Source organism: Salminus brasiliensis, chromosome 19 (assembly GCF_030463535.1).
Source record: "Salminus brasiliensis chromosome 19, fSalBra1.hap2, whole genome shotgun sequence".
NCBI lineage: Eukaryota > Metazoa > Chordata > Actinopteri > Characiformes > Bryconidae > Salminus > Salminus brasiliensis.
This window is the reverse complement of record NC_132896.1, coordinates 26060695-26079946: the sequence shown is the minus strand read 5'-3', so window position 1 is coordinate 26079946 and position 19252 is coordinate 26060695. Positions and strand designations below refer to the sequence as shown.

At 40.7% G+C, this 19252-nt stretch overlaps 1 protein-coding gene across 5 annotated transcripts in view; it reads left to right on the top strand.

The window, feature by feature from the left end:
- The window catches only part of gria3b (glutamate receptor, ionotropic, AMPA 3b), a 169386-nt gene that overhangs the window by 15183 nt on the left and 134951 nt on the right, over nt 1-19252 (top strand). The gene's annotated exons all lie outside the window — the stretch shown is intronic.

The window sequence follows — 19252 nt, the reverse complement described above, 5'->3', positions numbered from 1 at the left end:
TGTCTCCAAAACTATCCCACACGAATGATGTGTTATACTAAACCTTAAAGACTGAAGCTCTGATTGATTGTGAAGATCTTGAGACCATGGCATGGCAAATAAATCATATTTATGTGCATCAGAAAGTGCTATGCTGATTGTTATTTAACAAAAGTATCAGTACCACTCATTAATCACCACACCATATCACATACCATCAAAAAAGTAACTTTTTTCTTATTTACCTCTTATTTTCTAAATGATCTGTCTTTGAAAAAAAACTTTTTAACTTAAATACTTTGGAATTCACTCAAATACATTTTAAGCTCCATGTTTCCACCTGTAGTAATGTAGTAAGACTTTAAGTACAGTTTCTTTGTATGTTTTTAAGCCACATTTTTGAGCCACAATTGTCAAAACTTTGGTGTATTAAGTACTACGCTGGTAAAAGTATAAAATCATTGAGAAACGTTTGGAGGTTCTTCAGTTTAAAAACTGTTGAGGAACCTCTGAAGGTGCTTTGAGGAACATTCAATGAACCTTTAGAATCTTCTAAAAACCTTTTCTTAAAGGTTCCTCCATGTTAGTTTTGCCCTGCCACACACTGTTTGTATCAGTAACTATTCTACAGACTGCATGTTCCAGTGTCTATAAGTTATTTTATGTAATAAATAAATCTATCTACATGATAAACACCTTTTAAAAAAGGTTTTTGGCACCAAACAGTAGTTCCACTATTGTAATAGTCAGTAGACCAATACATTTATTTTCAATACTGTACACAGTAGAACTCTTTTTACGTAGAGCGTACCATAAAATAACCCAAATAAATAAGCCCAGGTTAATCCTGTATTAATGGACAAATGAACATAACAAAATTCCCCCATATCCTGGTAAAATGAGTTTTCACATTTTCCTCTTGAGTATGCACGCAAGAGGAAGCAAATTAAAAAATAAATTTCCTTGCTTTGATGATAGTTCAATATAGGCCACAAACTGTATAAAGTGAGGTTAGTAAAAGTGGGCCATCAGGTAAAGTGGAATGAAAAAGCTTAATGGTGTAAGGTTATTTGAGTGACAGGAGTCAATTAAATGTAACTAGCATGAATAATTACCACAAGGACAATTAGCTTGTCATTCAGGATTTGATTTGACTGATCCACAATCATCATTTTGGGCGGGGTCATAATTGGCTACAAAGTCAATATAGCATCCCAATTTTACTTAGTTTACCCTGGTTTGATTTTTTGTGGTGACTTGGGGTGCGTTCTGTTTATGAAAGCTGTTATCATTCAACTTTCTATATGTGACAACGATGCATAAATCAAGAGAATACTGTACCCCTATATCTGCCATTTATACAGGTATTAGCTTGGGCAAATTACCCATGAACATTACTAGCAAACTCTGGCAACATTGATCTAGCGACGTATTACATGGTGGTTTCCATGACACATCATATGTATTACTTCGTCATAAAGCAACATGAAGATCGAACCGAAAGAGTTGTTGGGTTAAGTGTATGTCTACTGTGACTGGGGTTTTGTGCAGATAGTTAACTCCAAGGCTGCTTTTAGTCTAGGTAGTCCTCTGTTTCACTGACGTACAGAAATAGAATGACTCTCCTCTTTGCTAAAAAGGCTGGTTTCCTTTATTCCTGCCTTTTATTTTAGAAGCTTATTCATGGGCACTAACACTAAAGTGTCCAGGCCTCTTCTTTATCCCCCTGAGGCACTGATTGTAAGGAGGAGCAGGTTATAGTGCTGTTAATGAGAAAAACAAGAGAATATTAGTAATGAATTTGAAAATGCTTCAGCATTCACTTTAGCAGTTCACTTCATGCAAGCGATGGCCAGGCTATTTCACACCATTCCATTCGTTACTCTAATTGCAGGGAGGTGGGGGACTGGTGAAAGCGATGAGATACTAGAGATAAACTCGGGACAACTCTTTCAACTTGCAATTAGACAAACATTCATTGCAAAAAGATCCATCCACTAAATTGGATCATGCAGTGAATTGTTCGTCTGCAGCATGTAAATCTGCTTGCTAGCAAATGAAATCAATATAGCCAAATCACTAACAAACCGTACTGCTTTGCAATGCTACGCTAAATGCTTTAACTCAATGAGAGTTGCCATAACCTTACAGATGAGCGATGTCAGTAACTGTCTATAGGCTTGACCATTGTAATCCACTTTGCTTTTACTTGTTCTTTTTACTTGTTGTTGTTTTTTTTCTTCAAATAATAAAAAAAAAATTGTTTTGCCATCTAAATTTCATCTGTTTTTTGAGTTCAGCTCAGGAGCATCATTAGATCAGATGTTGCTGTGCTCCACTAAAATAATGGAGGTAAAAGGTCAATGTATTATTATTATTATTATTATTATTACTATTATTAACTAGTAATATTGTTACTAACATTATTATTAAAATTATTAATATGAATAATAATGGAATTGTTAGGCAAGCAGAGGGGTACAGCTGTGTGCCCCAGTACAACATGTAGTCTAGAAACTGTCTGGGTTAGCTGTTCTGAATCTACTTAAATACACAAGACAAACCCTGGGTAGCAAGTCTAGAAGTTTAGATACACAGGTTCTACCAAGGCTTCTTTGAACGATGGCTTAGAAGAACCATTTTTGGTACCGGAAAACCCCCTTTTTTTTGTAAAAGAGATACTGGATATGTGAAAAACCTTTTAACCTCTGAAACCTCTTGGAACCAGTGGCAGTTCCTGGTTTTTCCACACTGTTATAACTTAGGAACAGCTTAGCCAGTTTGCATTCCTTTGCCAGTTTGCATTACCAATTAGTAATTCTTTTGGGTGTAATAAAATTTACAGAGCATAAAGAGTTAACTGTTTAAAGGTTCTTTACACTCCCAGTGAAAATCAAACCACATGAGAATATTCTATGGTATGGACTCAAATACCCCTTTGTAGCACCTTTATTTTTAAGAGTGTAGCACTAACTCAAGCTAGAACCTCTCTCTCAACCCTTTGAGTGTGCAGACAGTGCACTCAGTGATTCACAAGAACCCAAAACTGCTGACACATTTTGCATGAGCTTTAACACAGCTCTTAAATATGTCACACCAGTAAAAGCTACACAGGCTAGACCGGATGTGAATGCCGTATTGAGTGGGAAAAGATTGTTTCAAATATTTTGGCATGGGTGTGGTAGCTTGTGGTAGCTTGTATTTAATGTTCAAGTAAAGCTCCTGCTACCAGTAACCAGAACTGCTGTATACTAAGCAGTTCAAGTTGCTGTGTCATAAACTACCTCTTGGCTCTGTGTACTGCGTTTAAGCTGTTCTTCCTAGATAAAATTAGCCTGACTTTTTCTACTGACACACATCACCATTCCCTACTGAGACCATGCTTTTTGTGGAGGTTGAGAGTCAAGAGGTTAAAAGAATACTCCAGCATTTCTCCGCCTAATCTCTCCTGCATCAGTCAATAATTTAGACATATTTTGCTGTTCTTTTCTGTAATCTTGCTGTAAAACATTTCAGCAATAAAATTAAAACTACCTGCATAATATTGTGTAGGTCCCCTTCATGCCACCAATCAAACAGCCTTTATCTGTTGAGGCACGGACTCCACAAAACCTCCAAAGGTGTCCTGTGGTCCCAAGATGTTAGCAGCAGATCTGTTAAGTCCTGTAAATTGTGAGGTCATGCCTTCATGGATCTCATGAGTGAGCCTTAAGAGCCCATGATCCTGTTACGGGTTCACCGGTCTATACTTCGGATAGGAACCGACCACTAAATACTGGAAACACCCCACAAGACCTGCCTGATGTTATGGAGATCCATATGGTTATGGTTATGGATGACCCAGTCATCCAGCCATCACAAATTGGGACTTGTCAGATCCTTATGCTGAGAAATGTATGAAAGTGTTATGTAATTACCCCCAAACTCCTTTAGAGTCATCCATAACCATACCCTTAATTATGCAAGACAGGAGAGCGTCTTAATATATAATACCACCAAGATTTCATATTCTGCAGTGTCAAGCAACTGCCTAATGTTCTTGACCGCTTGGTGGTCCCACCAAGAAGAGGCAATTTCACTTACTGACTGGCTAAGTGAGTGAAGGACCTCCGCATAGCATCTCCGCTGTGCAGGCCACTGGCTTCTGCCAACATCGCTACCACAGTGTTAGCATCTCTACCACAGCAACTGCTAGCCTTTCCCAGAAACGCTACTGTGGTTTTAGCATTTCTATCACAGCGTTAGTATTGCTATTGCGACAATAGCATCAATATAAAGGCGTTAGCATCACTCCCACAGTGTTAGCGTCCCTACCGTGCTGGTTGGCGGCATCACCCAGCATTGCTATGGTGGCGTTAGTCACAAGCCATGTTCATGAGGTCCTGGGCCCTTCACATCTACAGCGTCAGCGTACATCTTGAGGCTCTGAGGGCAAAGCTTGAGTCCATTACCAGGCAGGGTCATATGAAATGGTACATAAAAACTCATGATGTCATTTTATGCCACAGAACCTTTTTGGCAAAACTAAGCTTTTCTGTTTTTGTTTAAATTAGTTTCAGGTCTTCAGGTTCTCTGTTGTTTTCTAAGAGCAAGGTAATGTATCCGAATGCCCTTCCATGGTAACCGACCCTGCACCACAGATACAGCAGAGATTGGGTTGCAGAACACTGGAGTATTTGTTTAAGCATTCCATCTCAAACTTACCTCACTTCTGTGAGAATTAGTATGTCCCCATTTGGAAGAAACACCTTTTCCTCATGACCTCAATGAACCGAAACTTCTGTCTGAGTCATTTTTCTAAGCCGCACAATTAATTGAATTAGTGACCGGCAGCAAAACAATATGGCTACGCTAATCCTCCAGGCATGGCTTTGTACATTTGCCACGTCTTCTCTCTAAAACTAAGACAGTTGTGTTACTTTGAAGTAGGTGAAAGAAACAGAGAAGAAATGAAAATCAGGAAATTCTTTAATTACTTGTGTTTGGCCTGTTATGTCATTCAAAGCTTAGAGCTGAAGGTACATTTAGTGCAGCAGGACGAGTAGTTCAAAGCAGCTGGGGCAACATGAAAAGCCAGCAGTGGAGACAGCATTGTGTCCTTCTTTTTTTCTTGCTTGCTTTTCTTTATTTTGAATTAAAGGCACACTTGCATCTCCCTCCCACCTGAGACAATGAAACATCAAGCCCACTGCAGCCTATAGGGACCCCCGCCCCCCAGGGTATTTATTAGCTCCTTCTTCTTGATTTCTGTTAAAGGAAAACTTGCAGTCCTGGGCTCTTTAATCTTGCCTTTCCGTCTGCACCAAGTCGCCCATCCTTCATTCTGTCATTAAGCTAATGGCGTGTGTCCCTTCTGCCAAGATTTTACATGTGCCTACCCCTTTTTTATTGGATCCTCCAGGTCCTTAAACACCCGGCAAGCAGATGGTTATTTGGCTGTGCCATCCTGCAGTCTGCAGTTTTTACGCTGTCAGAGAACGAACAAAAAGCCTACGACAAGGATGCATTTTAATTGCATGCCCTGCAACTTTCCATAGGCTGCTCATAGAGGAGGCCTGCCTAGTATGTGCATGATAAAAGTGATGCAACATTCAGCTTTAATTCTACTGATTCTTTAAATATGTCTACTAATTCATTTTCCCACAACATACAGCGCATCCCTAAAACACAGGATTTCTTTCGTTTCCACCTTCATCATCAGATTACATTTAAATACTCAAAAATAACATTTGTAGGTTCGCTGGTCATTTTAGACAGTAAAGGAAATTGCTAAATTTACATTACAAACATAATGACCCATGGTTCCCATCACCATCACAAGGAAATTAGTCTGCATCTTTACAATAAAACATTTCACATCAAATCAGACTTTTAGACATTTAGACAAATAAGAGGTATTCTCCCTTAAACATACATTCCAAATCTGAGCAGACGCACTGACTGATTTGTGCCATTTCAGCAATTTCGCTTCTCTCAATAGGATGACATATTGGTCTGTCGATTCCAGAAAACAAGTGTTGCGCACCGAAACACAGTGAGAATTAGCCAGTCCGCATCACAGGCTACAAAAAAGATGAAACTTGACAGGTTCAATTTAAAAAATGGCACCATCCAACCATAATGTACATCTTCTTCATTATATGCTTCATGACCTCAAAGGAGCATTTCCAGACTCTGTGAGCTCAGTTACCGAGGGGAGTTTCAGGTCTATATACAGGGAAGGCTATACTATACATACAGTCTAAACATATTTAACAACGTTGCACGTTTCTTGGAAATCAAGGCGCATTACTCCTTATTGGGTGCATTGTCCAAATGAAATTACATAATAATGACATAAAGGACTATAAATATTATTCATAATATTCATATGACATGCTTTGTCAAAATAAAGGTCCTTTAAAAGGTTCTTTGAATGATGCCATGGACGACCCCCTTTTGGTTCCATGAAAAGCCATGTTTGTAGAAGAGATTTATGAGTATGAAGAATCTTTTAAAGGCCTAAAGCACATCAGTTTAAAGTGTAATGGTTTGTTACCAATTTAAAGGTCTCTTACACATCTGTATAGCAGAAATAGTTTCTCAAAAAGAACCAAAAATGGTTCTTCTATGGCATCAATCAAAGAGCCTCTGAAGTGGTAGAAAAATAAATATTTCTAAAAGATTATGCTGCACTGTCAGCGATTGGAAGCAAACCAATCACAGTGCACCTTTCACTAAACCCCACCTCTAAAAACAGATGGTTTAATCATTGCTTAGCAACTGGAACAAGGCCCTGCACCTCTATCAAGCTTTTAGAATTGATAGCAACATCATAACATTGTTTATGAGCTGTATTTAGTTATTATTATTAATAGTAGTAATAATCAGTGTTATAAATATTGGTATTAAAATGGCAATGTTAGCAACACCCCATTAGTAGCGTTGTTTAAAAAATATATCTAAATATATAAAATAATATATCTAAAATGGTAGCTAACTGAGCAGACAAGATCAGTCGTTAAGTAAATTTAGCTGTTTTTTTTTAAATAATTCACCTTTACATGCAGGTTCACACAAATGCTTTTAACTAGCCTTCGTCCATGTTGGAGGGACTCCCAGACATTAACTGCCCTCCTGTTGGCTGTTAATGTCTGCCCACTGAAGATTTCTGAGGGAGGTTGAAAACCGACGAGCGCTCTGTTAAATGGTGCAGGCAGAACATTGATAACACTACTATTCAGAGCTGTGACTGTGATAAATGTCTATAGACAGAGTTGGAAGAGAATCATGAAAATGAGTAGATAATTCAAGTTCATTAAATTAAACTAGAGGATTTTTACTTGGGTAATTTCATCAAGTGTCTTTCTACTTTCATTCAAGTACATAAACACAGCTTATGGCTGTGGCTGAAAGAGTGTCTATGTTCCCAGCAAAGTGCTGGTATCCTATAAAGTCTTTAATGTCTCTAGCCAAGTGGTGCTTAGCGCTGATGGTATTTCATTATTAAGTACACATTGGATGCTGTCTGCTTTTCTTTAATGATTTGTGCCATCTGTTAAATGATCATATCATGTAAGAAACAGCCCAGAAGAAATCTTTGCATATATGACTCTTATGCTTTTTCCTCTTAAACGGCCCCTTCCAAAACAGCATTTCCCAGACTGCTTCTTCCACATTTGCCCACTCCAGACATCAAAACAGTAGCTTACTACCCAGACTATACGATTACGCATGAGAGGTAATGTAAAGTCAGGACGATATACTGTCCTCAGCTTACATAACATAATTACACAGAATGTGCATGGATTCGGTGAGATAGGGCCCCATTATTCGTAGCCAAAAGGAAATATGTTTATCTTATCACCAAGCCGGCTGTTTACTGAATCCGCTCTGGTCGTCGTGAGTCATTTGCCTTGGAGAGCTGTTTTGGAAAGTATCTTAGGCTAACCCTCGGTTCCTCATTGAAGTGAGAACTTTTGTCCACCTCCACTCTCCAGCACAAGCCTCAGGGAATAGGGAAGATGTTTGAAAAGCACAGCTTGCGCTGCAGTGCAGCTCAGCCTAACAAAGGGCATGGATAATGGAAGGCTGGAAGATGAAAGACTTGTGTCTTTTTTTTTTTTTTTTCATACAGTTGTGAAGTCATGTATGGCTTCGGCATTGATGGCCAATGCAAGAGAGGCGCAAGGGTTGGGTTTTGGGAAGTGGTCTCTAATACATGTAGCAATGCTAGCGATGTAATAGGAAATAATACATGTGATTTTTTTCCATATGTATTATATTATATAGGGTTGTTTTTAGGTCTGTTGGTGAAACATTAGATTTTGTATCGTATTATGCATTTCATCAATGAATGAACAAGCACTATTACAATGCCACAGACACAGCTTTTAATTATTCAAGATTTTTAAATATAAAAAGTATTCTTTATAAAGAATACACACTGATCATCAATTACTAGAAATCTTTGATTGACGTTATTGCTGCTCAAGGGGGTCCCAGTGCTGTTGTTCAGTTATAAATGGAGCAGTAGAAATGCTTCAAATGTTTAAGAATAAAATCTTTCCATTGAAAGTTAAGAAGGTTTTTTCTTCTTCTGTAAAGTTGCTTAAAGATCCAAGGTGTGACAGTGACACAAGTACATTTAAAACTATTAAAACTCTAAAACTAAGCATTAGACCAGTTTTAGGAAAACATAAACTATCTTGCCAAAAGTATTCGCTCGCCTGCCTTTGCACGAATATGAACTTGAGTGAAATCCCTTTCTTGATGCATAGGGTTTAGTATGATGTTGACCCACCCTTTGCAGCTATAACAGCTTCAACTCTTCTGAGAAGGCTTTCCACGAGGTTTAGGAGTGTGTTTATGGGAATTTGTGACTATTTTTTCCAGAAGAGCATTTGTGGGGTCAGACACTGATGTTGGACTAGAAGGCCTGGCTCGCAGTCTTCGCTCCAATTTATCCCAAATGTGTTCTATCGGGTTGTCTTTATGGACCTGCTTTGTGCACTGGGGCACAGTCATGTTGGAAAAGGAAGGGGCCATTCCCAAACTGTTCCCACAAAGTTGAGAGCATGAAAATCTCACTGGAACTAAAGGGCCAACCCAACTTTTGAAAAACAACCCCACATCATAATCTACCCTCCACCAAACTTCACACCTGGCACAATGCAGTCAGACAAGAACCGTTCTCTTGGCAACTGCCAAACCTCATCCATTGGATTGCCAGACAGAGAATCGTGATTTGTCACTCCAGAGAACGCATTTCCACTGCTGTAGAGTCCAGTGGCAACGTGCTTTACATCACTGCATCCGGCACTTTGCATTGTGATTAGTGATGTAAGGCTTGGATGCAGCTGATCAGCCTTTCCATGAAGCTCTCTGCACACTGTTCTTGAGCTAATCTGAAGGCCACATTAAGTTTGGAGGTCTGTAACAACTGACTCAGTAAAAAGTTGCTGCACGCAATCTCTGCATACAATGTGCCTTAGCATCATCTGACCCCACTCTGTCATTTTACGTGGCCTACCACTTGGTGGCTGAGTTGCTGTCATTCCCAAACGCTTCCACTTTGTTACAATACCACTGACCGTGGACTGTGGAATATTTAGTAGCGAGGAATTTTCATGACTGGACTTGTTGCACAGCTGTCATCCTAGCACGGGGCTACGCTGGAATTCACTGAGCTCCTGAGAGCGACCCATTCTTTTACAAATGTTTGTAGAAGCAGTCTGCATGCCTAGGAGCTTGGTTTTATACACATGTGGACATGGAATTGATTGGAACACCTGAGTTCAAGGATTTGGATGAGTGAGTGGATACGTTTGGCAATGTAGTCTATTTACAGTAATAAGATTCAAAAGCTGCTTATTTTGAAGAAAGTAGTTGATATCATGTGAGCTAGTAAAGTTTAATTCTAGATTTCTCCAAAAGTATTGGGACACGCCTCTTAGTAATTGAATTCAAGTGTTTCACTCAGTCCCATTGCCACAAATGTATAAAATCAAGCCCCATGCAGTCTGCCTTTAAATACAATAGTAAAAGAATGGGTGGTTCTAATAAGCTCCATTATGATTTCCAGCGTGGTGCTGTAATAGGATTCCACCATTGCAACAAGTTAGTTCATGAAATGTCTTCCCCTTTAGATCTTCCACCATCAGCTGTGAGTGGTATTATTGAAAAGTGGGCATCCCAATACTTTTATCCATATAGTGTATGTGTTTGTACAGTGTTATGTCTTCTAGAATAGCATAGCACTGTATATAGCATTGGATATGTTGGTTGACTTGACAACAGAGGAAAAATGTATGATAGGAAAAATATCTTCATCCCTTTTTTATAGTCTAGCGTACACTCTGCACCAGAATACCAGACCATGTCAAACTGTTGACACTGTCAGAATTACGTTATGCATCCAAAGACCAAGACTGCAACAACTGTAGTCTATACAGCCTGTACCATGTAGACAGATATTACACCGTGTACCCAGAGTCTTTAGCTTTTCCAGAGCTTACACATAGAGAGAGAGAGAACCACATTGGCAGGGAGAGGCAGGGAGGATGTCTTTAGGGCAACAAGGGAGGTTGTTGGGTCACGCCACGGCTCAGCTGTTCCCCTGCTGCAGATGCAACGCAACGCTGAGGACAAACACAAAAGCCCCCCCGCCCCTTCCCCCACCCACCCACGCACTCACTCACACGCTGACACACCGACATAACATCGCTACCCTCCCACAGCATGTGGCCTTGATGCATAGGTTGCTTTCAAAGACTGTTTTGAAGGTTATTTGTTTTTTTCATCTGCCTACTTAATGTCCTGTTATACAGTAAGCGAGAGTATGTTGGGTCATGGCAGAAAAAATAATAATAAATAATATATAGTATTAATATTATATATAAACCTCAAATGTCTTCATATTCCACCAAATACAAGCAAGTGGAACATTATGTTCCATCTGTGGGAAGCTTTTCATGAAGCTCCTTTTGCTGTTATGCCCCTCTTTGATAGAAACCAAAAAGTAGAGCATTCTGCTGTATGAATGAGGGCACCCCAGCCTTTCTGGGGCAAATTCAGATGACAAACGCAGCTGACTGAGATACAAATTTAAGCCCAGCCATTTCTACTGGATTCCAGACTTGCAAGATGCTAACCATTTTGCGAACCACTGATAACAGCCCTGCACAGTAGTTCTCAAACCTGTCCTTAGGGAACCCAGTTCAGTATTTGTATATTATACTGTACATTATTATTATTAAAGGACAAATGCTGAGGTCAATAAAACTACAAAAACCAAAACCAGTTCCACTTGCTCAAATCAATAGATGCTAATAACAAGTTGGCATTGTGATTTATGGCAGCAAACTTGCTTCTTTGGACTATAGCAGCTGTGACATTCTATTGTATAAAGCCGCTTACAAACACTTTATCAAACAAATGAAATGTTTCAATTAGCCACTGTGCCGTAGCTGTAAATCCCCAAGAGTCCTCCACAGCCACCTCAAAAGGATGCCCATGAATCGCTAATCATTTCATTTCACTTGGTTCATATATACAACACAATGCAGAGACTAACCTCCTCATATGAATCTGTCACATCCCATTTACCCCAAATAAGGAGGCTGCTGGTAAGTAATACCAAGGGTTCCACCTCGTTAGCATTTAGCACTGATCAGCTACAATCACATCACGCTTGCATTTCTGTATGTGTGGAGGTGGCTTTATTAAATCATACATGTGCTGATCAAATCAGGCCCATTTGAAAATGAGACAAAGGACCTCTAGCTAACCTTCTTCCGGCAGAGGCATGGACACTGGTCCATTTAATATGCGCCTGGAAGACACCAGCAGAATGGTTCACGCAGCTCGGAGCTCTGGACAAGCATTTGTATTCTATACAATGGACACCATTCAATGATAGAAATAATAGGCTAAGGCATTAAAGACAAGGGCACCCTGACATCTTGAGAGGGCCAAGACAGGGAATTTAAGGAAACCCTCAAAATGAGGAGGCAGCAGGGTTTGAAAGAGTTAATGTTAGTGTGTGTGCATCTTTTCTTTTCCCGGCACAAACAGGAAGCACAAATATCAGATATTTAAAATGTTGATTAGGGGATGAGGACAATATCCTGGACCAGATATAAGTATAAGCACAGGCGCATCACAAGACGTGCCTTAACAGGATCGCAGTATGCATTCACAATGTGTCTGAAATTAACATTCAGTGTACTATGGCTGCAGCTCATCATGCAAACTGCGCACAGGACCACATTGTAACTATGCATGCTTGTGAGGTTTGGCGGAGTTTGAAAAGCTTACACAGCTCTGCTGCACCACATCCTATTCGTTTCGATGGAAAACTCTGCTGAATCTGCACAGTGCATGCTGGTTGTGAAGTAGTGCAATATGGCAGTCAAATATGGCTACCAGATTGTATTTAGCTAAGCAAGCAAGAGTAGACTTTAAGAAATTTTTCCATTTTCCATTTTCTCTTATTTGAAGCTAAGGCAGTTTTACACAGTAATGGAAATTCATGATTTTGATACAAAGCTGTTGAAAGTGAAGATCCGATGTCGTGACACATCTTATCCCCTTGTACGTCATCTTACAGAGGGACCATTTAAGACCAAACACAGTGAACAACAACCCAAAGCAACTGCTTTCTATGACATATTTAATGCTGTATTTTATAAAGCATTAGCATATTACAAGTACAATGAGTATTGTACCAATAACTGTTGCTGATATTTGTTAACACACGCTAAAGAAACTAGCTCGATAGCAAATAGCAAGTGTATAATAGCTAGCTTTAACTGTTGGGATCAGCTTTATATGTCAGTATGGCAACTACAATATTAAATTGTTGAGCTTGCTTATATATGATTCACATTTAATAAAAAAGTTAAATTGCAACACTTTATCAAAATAATAACTTCACAGTAATGATCAGTAAATATTGATACATTTCGATACATTTTAACCTGGCATATAACTATGACAGCCGCGTGAAGATGGGCAATTAATCACATGCACGATTTTAACCGATGGAACAGTTGGGGGGATAGGATGTGTCCAGGGGGATATGATGTGTCACAACACCGGGAAGACATTATATTGAAGGTAGTTTAAGGAGAAAGGAAACTTTTAACTCATATAGACTTCATGGGTTAGAAGAGCTATCCTGCTAGTTAGACTGAACAAGCTAATAGCTAAATTGCTAGGAGTTATGCAATAATCTTGCATGCCTGGTCAGATGACCTAGTTTGTTCATTTTCTAAATGAAAATGGTGTTGTTCTGCTTCAGACACACAAAATAAAACATAGCATAGATCAAGTAGCATCATGAAAGAATTGGTATTTTTTGCTAATGGTCTCCCCCTACAGTTGGGGAGTGTAATTACTTTTTACCCAACAGCAGTGTTGACAAGTGGAACTGAGGCAGTAAAATAGTATTTCAGGATTTTACAGAAATATGACTCGGGTTACACAGCGTTACAGTGGTCTAGTGGTCTAATGCAGCTCCACCAAAGCTACATTCATGAGTGTCAAAATGAAGCTGTTATTTTGAGTTAATAGCTACATAAAGTTGCTTTAAGAAACTGTGGGAAATGTTGGTCACAGGTCTAATACCCACTGTGAGATCCTGGCAACTTTTGCACAATCCTTCCTGTATTAAACATATTTTCCAAGCACATGGTCCATAAACCCTACATTCAAGCTTGTGTCTCACTTTTGTACAATACACAAGGGCAGAGCATGTCCAATTTGTACCTGAAACAGGTTCAAAACTAGCTTACATCAAGGCCCTTGTGTACCAGTAGTTTTATAGTGTGCCACATCCTTCCAAAAAAGCCATAGAGGTGTGTCTGTAAATGGCCAGCTTCTCCTCAGCAGACTCGATGGAACACCATGCTATCTTGTAGAGCAACAATCTGGATTTAACCTGCACTGGAAGCCCCATTGAGAGATGATATTGCTCTTGCAACGAACAACCCACTGACTTGCAGGCAGATAAAACACAATAAATTTTTAATCAGGATATCAAGCAACCCCCTTTAAGTGAACTCAAAAAGAAGGGCTGCTGTCAGAGGCCTCATTTGCCTTGGATCAATGACCCCTCACAGATGCTGTTTGATAAAACAACAGCTTTCAAAACTGTCTCCTCCACAGTGCTTTTGGAGGGTGCAATGTTCCTCCTCATCTAGCTCAAGTGGCAGAGCTGACCATTTGGAGACAAGTGAGAATGCCACAGCGGCATTTTAATGGCAGTGGCTTGCAATTTGAAGGAGACCCACTTTTCTAAGGGCTTTTTTATTGTTGTTGTTGTTGTTGCTGTTGTTACACCATGTTTCAGCATGCTCCCTTTAAGGCACGGAGAAGTGCCAAGTCACCGGATGACAGGTGCAGCCTTCGTTCTTATTGAAGATGATATCAATGTGCTGATATGTGAAGAAGAATGCTCTGCTGACCATAAAAAAGCAATAATATACACCAGTAACCCTCTCCGCCATCAGTCCGCTCCAAACAAGTGCGCAAAGCCATAAAATCTCATTTAGCCTTCAAACACATTTATCTGAGAGCAAGTCTGCGACTGCTTTATGACAAACCCAATGGCGCAATCCCGGCTCGCACAATCAAACTAGTGGAAGTGACTCGTTATTGAAGTCTATTCGTCACCCAGAGATGAGCACCTGGGGATGCCGCAGTCCGACGGCTTCCGATTATGGCGAAGCATCAGCCACATTAAACGAGGAATCGTTCAGGAGTCCGATAAGGAACTGGCGGAAGAGCCAGATGCCTGAAGACTTGTCATTTGGAGAGCTCTTCAACTGGTTCTTTTCTTTCTCCTTGTTCTCTTCAGAGGCCTCTCCACAAAGGGCATCTCAATTTCCGGGGCCTCCTCCAGCCTCAATCAACTCACAGTCCTCACAATAGCAGTAATCAGGCAATCTGTGATCTTTCCACGGCAGATTGTGGTTATACACCCTAATTCAAACACTTTCGAGACCATTGCCCTGTTTTATCGTTGTTCACGGATACCACCAGTGTGTTATTTGGCTATCCCATTGACTTCATAATCACATAATGACACAATGTTCAGAGCAAAGTTCCCCAATGCATTTACCACTCAGCAGGCTTTTTCTTGCACCACCACCACCACCAACACCAACAACAACAACAACAACAACAAAAAGAAATTAGCAGCCAGTCATTGTGCTCAATAATAGGTTCTGCTTGACAGGGCCTAGTCAATTGTTCATGGCCCTGACTCTCCGGGTAGTGGAGTTGTGCAGGTGACAAACAGCACAAAAGGTTACAGAAGACCCAGGTGAAAAGAGCTTTTCCTTTCAAGATTTTGGCATCCTCGCGAATTGTAGTGGCATGATGGTGGCAAGCTTTCAACACCTCATTTGCAAAGTGGGTTCTAAGATTCAAGGCGATGTTGTACATCTGCACATTACAGGGGTTTTAGCTGTGGCTTCCCAGAAAAGAGTTGAACTGAAGTGAACGTTTACTCTGAGTAAAGCACGAAGCTCCTCGATCTCCCTAGAGATGTCATGGACTGGAGTGGACTGCATTAGCATAAGCTCTAGAGCTTGTTTTTTATTGAGAAAGAACATATATTTTCCACAAACGAAACAAACTGTTTAATGCTTTGCATAATGTTATATAATATTGTGTCTATAATAAGGTAGTTTCTTGCTATGAATGATATAAGCAGTCATGTTGTGGGTAGGCACCTTTTGTGTGTTTGTTAGTGTCGATTCTGATGCAGGCTAAGAAACTTCTTATGATGACAGGACTGAAAAAAATATGCACATACGATCTTATGGGTTAAATTTGTTGTTTTCCTGGCACAAACTCTGCATATTACACATATTTGTTTATAAGGTTGAGACTTGAGACCATTTCAAAAGCTTTGCTGGGTCATTGCGTTCCAGCAGTTTTCATTTCAGGCCTGTGCCTTGGTGGTTCTTGGCTTGTTCAGTTCGGGTCTTACTAATAAAATGTACTTACATACAGTCGTTTGAAGCTTCTTGGTCTTGGTATCTGCAGAGGTTTACAAATGGCTCAAAGAGGCATTCCTGGCTTGCATAAATCTGTGATCAGTCCTCTCAGATCTGTTCTAAGCTCATTGGACTTTCCAAAACTACTCTGTGTTGGTCAAGCCGGTGAGTGCTGTCAAACAAACCCTTTTTATGTGAGCACAGAGAAGCCACCAGCTGTAGTCAATCACAGTCACTAATAGGAAGGTAAGAGGCCTCGGCCATGGCAGGCTAAAAGGCATTTTGAAACTTTCAGCACCACTAAAGCAATAATCTAAGTGAGCATTTGTATGTTAAACTTTGGCCCTGTGTTGACTTCAGAAGATAAAAAAGAAATTGAGCACACAAAAAATATTAAAAGCTAATATTATTAATATTATTGACAAAATAGTTATTCCAAGATTCTGCTGTTTCTGGATATAGTTTAATTTTTATTTGTATTTTAAGTATTAGTTATGCACGTACCCACCCATAGGAAGTCTGTTATGGCCACAAGATGCATATAATGCGTTAGCCAAGCTCAAATACTGCAATGAGAATATTTTCTTTTCTGTGTGTGTTTTTAAGCTTCTCTACATAGCAATGACTATGTTGGCAGATAGCTTTGGATTTGTGGTGTAATTTCGAATAAGCATTTGTGCCTAACAGACCACATACTCAGTGTTCTTAGGCTTAGAGAATGGAGCCCCCCCCCCCCTCCCATTTAAGCAGTGTTGGGGTTTTTTTGTGTGTGTGTGTGTGTGTGTTTGTGTGTGTGCGACAGAGAGTAAGCCTTTCTCCCCATTCCCTCAGAGAGTGAGGCGAGACAAAACTGAATTATTCAAGTGGTTTAAAATTACAGTAGCCACAATAACGTGAGTTAAAATAACTGGCAGCAGTCCTTAGCTCCGTCAATCAAAGTAAGGCTCGATACCTTAAAGTAGCATTATCCAAGCGGAGGGGTCTCATCATTTGCCATTGATCCTTGGCTTGGGTTTCAGATAAACCAGAGCAATTGATCAAAATCCGCCACCTCTACACGGCACACAAAGACAGAGCACAATGGCTCAGCGGCACATAACTGTTGCGAACCTCAATAGGAAGCAGACGTAAAGGAAAATGTATTCCGCATAACCTCACGACGAGATTCAGCTTTCCGGGTCCTGTGGCTTGTTATCGACCCTATTGTTAGCTCTATTGTGTAATGTCCAGTCCAGCTGTATTGTTTGTTGCTCTAAAGTTCCAATCGATTTTGGTAAAAGAATCTGCAGGATAGTGAGGAGGTGAAGATGTTCTCGGTTGCTCCAATGCTGTAGCCTGTTGTGCTACAACTGGAAATGCAACTGGCACTTCTGGAGTAGCATTATTTGGCTGACAGACTGAGGAACTGACCTATGCGTCATGAAGGTGAACAAGGGCCGTGACCAAAGTCATCAGCCTGATCCTTAGACTCCCTACTCACAAAACGACCCAACATTGGTTTCTTGAGTGAGGCTGAAATCTCTTCTTGTAGACTTGGGTGTAACATGCAGGAGACAAGGACTGGGAAAAATGGAAGAAACCTGAAAACCTGACCAGACTTATTGACTAGATTTAAAATGGGAAACTATCTGCTGTTTAAAAGCGACCTTAGCTAAAACAGGGGGTTTTAAAATGTTTTTTATTACATGAATAATCGAAATATAATACATACATATATATAAAATGTTGATTAAATGATGTGGATTAACAGTATAGTATTGCAGAGTGCATTTTCTGGGTGCTAAGGTGCTACTAAGCTAGAATGTTTGTGACCAGGTGTTACTAGATGTTACTAGGCAGTTTCACAAGGTTGCTAAGGGATTGCTTAGTAGTTTCTAAGGCATCCAAGTATCTAAGATGGTTGACAGGTGGTTGGTAGGTGGTTGCGAAAGTAGCTCAGTTGGTTCTTAGGCAGTCACTATGGTGTTCCAGGTGGTTGCTAGGGTGTGCTTGGTTGCTATGGTCTCGATGTTCTATATTTTAGACTCTATATGTAATCCTTATGGATACATTCCTTGGTGGCATCAATGACTGAGGTACCCTTGAGCAAGACACTTGAGCACCCTTGGTGCTAAGGTGGCTTCCTCACCATTGGTCTTGGCGAAGAGGTCTGAGAAAGGGTTTCACCTTCCATGTCTCTCTTTCCTTTTTTCTTTCTTGCTTTCTCTCTCCCTCTCTTTCCCCTCTATCTGGTTCTCCCCAGTCATGCTGGTTTGTTATGGGCCTCGCATGAGACTCAGGAAGCTCACCCCTGCCAGAGACGGCATCTAATCCTGCCCAGCTGCGGCCTGAAAAGACAATCTGGGCCCTTTTCATGCTCGACTCATTCCATTGGATGCCTGCCTCGCATTTTTGGCCCCCTCCCCTGCTTTCTCAGACCTGTAATACCAAAATAAAGGCACGAGTGCACAAAAACAGTGGGGCTCAGTGGGAAGAAAGGCCTCGTTTATGAAAGTACGAAAGAAGGCAGTGGTCTTTGGGAGGCTCAGCGGCTTGGCTTCACGCTCGCTCTGGTGGCGTCTTCTGCGGCCTGTGAGCTTGTAAGCGACTCTGGTGTCCTGACGGGGACACGGGTGTGTGCTGCTCGGCCGCTGGCTGCCCTGGCGCGGACTTGCCTGTCACTTCCATCACCTGTGCGTTCCGTCTTGCGGCCGCCGCCCTGGCACCGGGTTAAACCCAGAGGGCCCCTCGGGGCATGGCGAGGCCTCTCAAGGGCACCGCGTCTCCTTCCATTACTCACATGGCCTACGCCGTTCACGGCACAGTGCAGCTTCCTGTAAACACATCCTTGCCTGCTCCGCTGCTCTCTATCTCTAGGTCTCTCTCTCTCGCTCTCTTTTTTACTCACCTCTATTCTTACCCCATCTGCCCCCTTCCCCCCAACTCTCTGTCTCTGCCACACTGTCAAGATTTAGCCGTGGGTGTCCACAGCAGGCCTAATAGGCTCCATGTCAGGACAGCTGCATTTAAACCACAGGGCAAAAGCATGAAAGCAGGCACTGATTTTTAAAGGAAAATCGCAAATTCTTTGTTTTTCAAAAGTTTGTTGAATGTATGAGAACAAAGTATGGTATCAAAGCTTTAAAAGACACACAAAAGGACACTGCAGCAAGCAAACTGACCTTAAATCTAGTTAATATCCTATCTAGACCTTTTCTTTTACTCATTTTAAGTCATTTTGTCTTTGTAATTTGGCTTATTATATTGTAAGATGACAATAAAAACACCTACTATAGATTAAATGACTT